This window comes from Ruditapes philippinarum, unplaced genomic scaffold, assembly GCF_026571515.1.
Source record: "Ruditapes philippinarum isolate M1 unplaced genomic scaffold, ASM2657151v2 ctg3475_1_1_1_1, whole genome shotgun sequence".
In the NCBI taxonomy this organism is placed as follows: Eukaryota; Metazoa; Mollusca; class Bivalvia; order Venerida; family Veneridae; genus Ruditapes; species Ruditapes philippinarum.
In genome coordinates this window covers 38,148-44,866 of record NW_026865920.1, presented here as the reverse complement: position 1 = coordinate 44,866, position 6,719 = coordinate 38,148, and the positions used below count along the sequence as shown (strand labels likewise).

Here is a 6,719-nt window from a genome sequence, read left to right as displayed (position 1 = left end):
CAGGGTCCCCTATCTGTGTGACTTGGTAATGTCGGAGGCTGGGTTCTGTGAACGTTGCCTTGTTTTGTTGATCTTTGATCTCAGTTGTATTTTATCAGTACATTTGTAAGAGAAAATTCAGACTGCCTTGTTGAAAATGTTTATATTTTAAAGTTTGCATTCACATGCGAAAAATAGGTATAGATTAACTAAAAATAAGATACTTGTTTGATCATTTTTCATCGACTAGCTCATGAATATATATAGCTTCTAAGTACTAAGTATGGTTTCTTTAATATAAATATTTCGGTGATTTATTTATATCCATTGTCTTATCTGTCTTGTATTACATATTGTCTTTCAGCCTAAAATGTACTTGTTGATGCCACAACAACTGCAGAAATAATGCTGTTGTAAGAATACCTGTAAACCAAAACAACATTTTATTCCCGAATTTATCTAGATACAACAATGTTTGAAGAAGATTAAGTAGTTCGGAGAGAAAAACATACATAACACAGGGCAAGACGATGAAGTGGTTTATGAAGTAGGAATAATTTAAGTGCTGGCTGAAATAATTGTCACATTACATCGGGCACATATCTTAAAATAGAAAGAGGATTAAAGTCAAATAAACCAATTCACTTTACCAAGGAAAATGACTTTCATGTAACCTTTCACTATTCATATTATACTATGACTTTGACAAATTTGTCGTGGTATATGAATAGTATATAGAATTATTAAGGGCTTTTTTATACTTATAATACATACAAATATTCCGAGTTAAATAAATTAGATATATTGGTTAATATTTTGAGTAGATTAGTAGTAAAGCACATGCTTTTAAGAGTTACATTTGTTTTGAATGAAGTGAACTATAAGTCTGTCCCATCAAATTTGAATATTCCATTTTTTATTTATTATATTAGTAAAATCATTTAATTTTATGTCATGTTAACCCTGACGTCAATATCTCTAGGCATGTTTTTCATTTTTTCCATAAATTCAGTAATATGGTCAAAATGTTAAAATAATATTTTTTCCCGTTGACTTGCGTTGTAACCTGACGTGACGTCCATTTCAAAATGGCGGCGCCCATATAGACGTCATTTAGGGTTCGTCTCACAATTAGCGTGAAATATACTCGGTAATTATAAAAAATTGATTATTCTTATTTACTTACTGATCACTGATCAGTAGCTAAATGTTATCATTAAAATGAAAAAGGATAACAAATATGGTGTCAAAAAGGCAATTTTACTAGCAAACCATTATTTAAAATAATCAAAATCACTTGAAGTGAAAATATCAGTAACCGCTAGATATAAATTCTAACACACAAAGATTTATATAATTACCATAATATACTGCCGTATTTTATATTCTTTTAAAGAGAAAAAGACCAATGTAGTGATTTGATTAGATAGCTTTTCAATCAAGCGCGTATCTTGAATACAGCAACGCGTCGTAGGGGAGCGGGAACACTAGCTAGGAGACTATAAAAAAATGGTTCTTCGCTAATTAATGTTTAATTTACATAATGCTGCATGTAGTTTTCGAATTCTGTTCATTAGTATGTATTAGTATGTATCTCGTCTTTTCAAAAATAATTAAATTGACCAGTTCGATGGGATACAAAAATATGTTACCCTTCTTCCCAGCAAACACAAGACGTCATACTGACGTCAGATTTAAGTCAGGTTCTGACGTCGGATGACGGTCGGAAAAACGGTTGGATTTGAAAGTTTTTTTGATGTAATAATCTGACGTCAGGTAGACGTCAGAATCTAACCATTTTTTAACCTTTTTCTGACCAAAATCTGACCATTATCTAACCATTTTCCGACCTCAATCTGTCCATTTTCCGACCTCAATCTGACCATTTTCCGACCTAAATCTAACCAGTTTCTAACCATTTTCCGACCTCAATCTGACCATTTTCCGACCTAAATATTAACCCTTTTCTGCCCTAAATCTGATCATTTTCTGACCTTCATCTTATCATTCCCCTAATCCTTTTTGTTTCACCACGTCATAAATATTTTCTGGCTAATCCTGATTTGATCTAATTTAATGTAACTCATTCTATTAAGTAACTTTCCCTCAAATGAATTGTATATCAGAAAACTAAAAGCAAAAATATGTTTCATGCTTTTTTAATTTAAGATAAAAGTTGCAATTTTAAGCTGATACATACAATTTTACTAAATTCTGCAAGGTTAAATAATTTTCATAAGTTAAACAAAATAAAACATAAAATAAGTTAATTAAAAAACAAAAGTATTACAAAAACAATGACATAAATGAAACTAAGAAAACATGTACAAATATTAAAGAACAAAACAATGTATGCAAATTTCTATCAAAGTTTGCCTTATCAAATAAAACAATGAAAATATTATAATTTTAAGAAAAGTTAAAAGATTCTGATTATAATATTTCAAGCAATTTATGACAGATTTTCAGTACTTTAACTATATTTCTACAGCATTTCTAAAACATTTAGTGCCATTTTGCATATTTTGACCTCCTTTGATAATTGTCAGTAATGTATAAATTGCTGCCTTTTAGTTACTTCACGAAGTTATACTTTTAGATATCCATGAGAATTAGCACGAATTTGAGGTGTGATGCTTTAAGATATGACCTTCTTTCAGCACCCCTCGTCTGTCCGGGGGATATGTAGCGTTTGTAGCGCCCAATAGCGTGTGTGACATCATTTTCACTGAAAAAAAAAAAAATTTATGAAACATGTACAAATAACAAGCAAAAATGTTTTCATGGTTATCTTAACTTAATGAACAATTTTGCCAACTTTTTATAAGAGAGCTTTAAGGTGACAACGGAGTCAATTATTACTGAAAATACCTAAAATGAGATTCTTTGCTTAGTAGATTTATCAACCTTTTCTGAACACATTCGTGATTTAATTTTGGAAGCAGTTAGTCCAAAAAATGTGTTTTTAAACGTTTTAAAACGGTACCTGTACCATTTTTATCTGCTATTCGCGTAACCTGTAAATTATCGATAACGCTCCGCCCCCTGTTGAGGCATCAATGAGGGAAATCGGTAGTTCCATATATCCGTGAATTACCCGTCCATACTGGTCCATACCACTCGTAATTCATGTATCGTACAAATACCGTACATCTTTTATGAATATCGTCTACCTTTTATTAAGCATTTTTATAAAATAAGAAATTGTCGGCCAATGTACATAACATAATGTATGAAACATAAATAATTAAGCATAGCGGCAAATAGCACGACCACGGGTTGATTTAAAATATAGTTGCTAAAATATCCATAATGTGTGAAAATAATGTGTCTGTCCCGTTAATCTGATAGATATTACATTGAGTTTATGGACTTTTGTACGGATTCATCGGCTTGCTTTACATTCAACCTCGTTTTCTAACAATGTCAAGTAAAACAACAACAAAAACAGACAACATTTTTTATGTGAACGCCTATATGACTTGTGGTAAGGTGTCCCTGACAAATTTCTAAAACCATTTTAGATTGTTTAAGGATGATCATTTCTCTATGAATCAATAAAAAAAGATATTAATATATACTATCAGTGAATGCTCTGAATAAATTGTTCGCCAGTAAATCGAACACAGTACTAATAAACCTGGGACAAAGTATGGAATTTATTGTATATCCCAGTAGAAACTGGATATCTATATGCCGTGCATAGATGATTTTAATGATAAAAGAAGTCATAAAGATCATAATGATCGAGTGATACCTTTTATTTCTATTATAATATGTCAAGCATTTATTTCAATTTGGAGGAAGAAATATATAATATCTCGTTTTTATTTTTACATTTACCATGGACTTTAAAAGACCACCAGAAGCTCAGTTTTTTGTTATTTTAAATTTATATTTTAACGGAATTTCATACACGAATAACAGACAGAGTGACACTGGTATAATATAATAATAATGCTGATGATAATAATAATAATCTTCAAAACTGAAACAATTAAATATCCGCTAGCGTGCGCAAATACGTTCCATTTCCCCCCACCGAGTGCCTCAAATTTTACCGAAAGTCACGTGACATGTGCGACCGACAGTAAATCACGTTAAGATTTGAAGAAATTTCTGTTATAAAACTGATATTAATCAGCAACTTTTTAATTGGTCAGATGTCACTGGGTCATAAAATGTTTGTTAGAGTATGTTAGCGCGACTTGTGACCCTCTCTGGTGCGATATTTGTGTATTATGCAATTATTTAGCGTGAAACGTAGGGGTCCGAGAGAGAACAGCCGATTTATGACACTTCGTTTGATGCGGGTCGTACTAACTTTGAATCGGCATAACTTTTTTAATAATCAAGCAATTAACATGCGGTTTAAAGCACATGAAAGTGAATTTATTTACGGAGGGAACCGTGTCAGGGATTTTTGATTGCTCAATCAGCGACTTAATTATCTTTAATTACGTAATGTATGGTGAAAAAAGTCGCATAAAATGTTTGACGTTACGTAATATTTTTTTGAGAAAAGATAGAAAAAATTTGAGACACGGTTCCCCAGATATTATAAGAATGTTTATTTTCCAAAAGTTTGATGACAAAAAAGTAAAAAATGACTTTGATATGACGATTTAAAATTTTAGGATTTTTATTAAAAATCAATCATTTACAAAGGCATTTTTTTCAAATATGTTATTTTTTATGTTGATCAACGACATTTAATGCACAAAGATTAAATAAATAACAATTATTTCTAAAATAAGTTGGTTTAAATGACATTTATGTGAGTACCACGGAAAGTGTCTGTTGTCACCTTAACAAAAATTAAAAGTCAACATAAATACTGAACATTTAAAAAGCCGCTTTTAAACTCCAGTTTAGTATGGATTAAAGTATGTAATAGAATTTACAAAAATCTTACTTTCATATGTTTCTTTTTACATATTCACGTGTTTCCGTCCCTCCGACCTTTGAGAGCATGTCCAACACTTTAACTACCTGAAAAGAAAATTATATTCTAACTTATGTATATATTCTACGTTTGAAATAGAAAAGTTACGCAAGTCTTAAATATTTCATAGTTTTAAATTAAAGATTTAATGCCGAAATGTCTGGAACCAAAACGTCTTGCGTTATTTGGGACCGGAACGTTTTGGGTTATTTGGGATCGAAACGTCTTGGTCCGAAATGCTCGAAATCGTACAAATTCATTCTCAATTCTCAGATTTTAACTGACAAAAACATCACAGTTTAAGAAAAATATGAAAACTAAGCATTCTCTTTGGTAGTTCTGAAAGACATTTTATTAGCTCTTCACAAGCAGAGTTAAAACATGTCAATTTTAAAAAGATTTATTATTAGACATTATCGCGAATTTGTGTGACATTTTACTTCAGCTGTTCAAATAATGATAATTAAATTTAAGAGTGCTTGCAATCATGCAATTATTTATCAAATACAAAGTAGAAATAAATCTAAATAAATTGAACTGACCTTTTTGTTCAAGAAAATCTATAATATTCACTTATCAATGCATCCCGATTCCTGACCGACAGCCAAAACGTAACGCCTACGAATTTGAATTTCCATCCACGTGACTTTAGATTCGAATTAAAGGTTAATTATGTTTTCTTTCCCTTTTCTGTCACTATGATTAAATGTTAAAGCACTATTAAAAACTCGTAATTTGGATACATATAATGTACCACAAATGATAATATTACAACGTTAAATGATTGGAACTTGTAAACAGATCTGTGGCTATAAATAGATTTCATAACAATAACACATGTAACTTGCGTATATACAGCGCCACCTATATGTTTTATTGCAGCGCCGCGATCTTGGTCTGTATTTATATAAGAACACTTCATTTGTAATCCAAATAACATTTGAAAAAAAGTTTAAATGATTACAACAGCGAATAAGGATTATTTTTTGTTATTTTTTTACCTACCGTCAGGACACCGACCATAACCTGACGTTAGTACGACGTCAAAAAGAAACGTCTATTAGACATCGGTATTTTAACGTCAGATTTACGTCGTATTTTGGTCGCCGACGTCGTGACCAAAATCTAACATTAATCCGACGTTATTTTAACGTCGTGTGTTTGCTGGGTTATTTCGGGTGCGATGTTCGTGCGCTTAAACTTTCCGTAGGTTTCAACTTTCACAAGAAATCGCCAACAAAAACTACATTATCATGCAAATCTGACAAGAAATATATGAAAAGAAGAACTGATTCACTATAAAAAAAAAACACGCGTTCGAGGAAAATGTATAAGAATATAATATCATGCTTTCTTGTTTGAGAAATCAAACGTAGACCTATACACTTTAAGCTCGTAAATACAGATTTAACTTTCCGTCCCACAATTTAACAAAATGTCCAGAAATATCGGCAGTGATTTGATATTATTAAGAATATGTTTGAATTGGAGCGTTTAATAAGCGACAATAAGTGTTTTTTTTTGTTGGTATTTTTTGTAGATTCAAAGTGTTACATATAATCATTATGTTAATATGAAGGGGAGATCGAGTGAAAAAGAAACACCGAGTGACGTCCTCAATAATTTTAGCCTTCCTAAAATATTCAGTGAAAAAACAATTAGCATATTTTTTCGCGGGAAAAAAAATACCGCGTATTGTATATTTTGTAGCTAAAAGAGTAGGATTTACTGATGTCCTGAATAACGAGATAATAATGTAGGGAAATCATTTCTGAGAAATATATATAAAATAGTT

At 31.1% G+C, this 6,719-nt stretch overlaps 1 long non-coding RNA gene across 1 annotated transcript; it reads right to left on the bottom strand.

Annotated features, from left to right (window-relative positions):
• Positions 1 to 1,641: 1,641 nt before the first annotated feature.
• LOC132730729 (uncharacterized) lies at positions 1,642 to 6,093 on the bottom strand. Its single transcript, XR_009625789.1, has 3 exons — positions 5,467 to 6,093; positions 4,895 to 4,971; positions 1,642 to 2,707 (listed from the first exon to the last, which is right to left on the bottom strand). It is a non-coding gene; the product is annotated as an uncharacterized LOC132730729 (long non-coding RNA).
• Between the last annotated feature and the right edge of the window lie 626 nt (positions 6,094 to 6,719).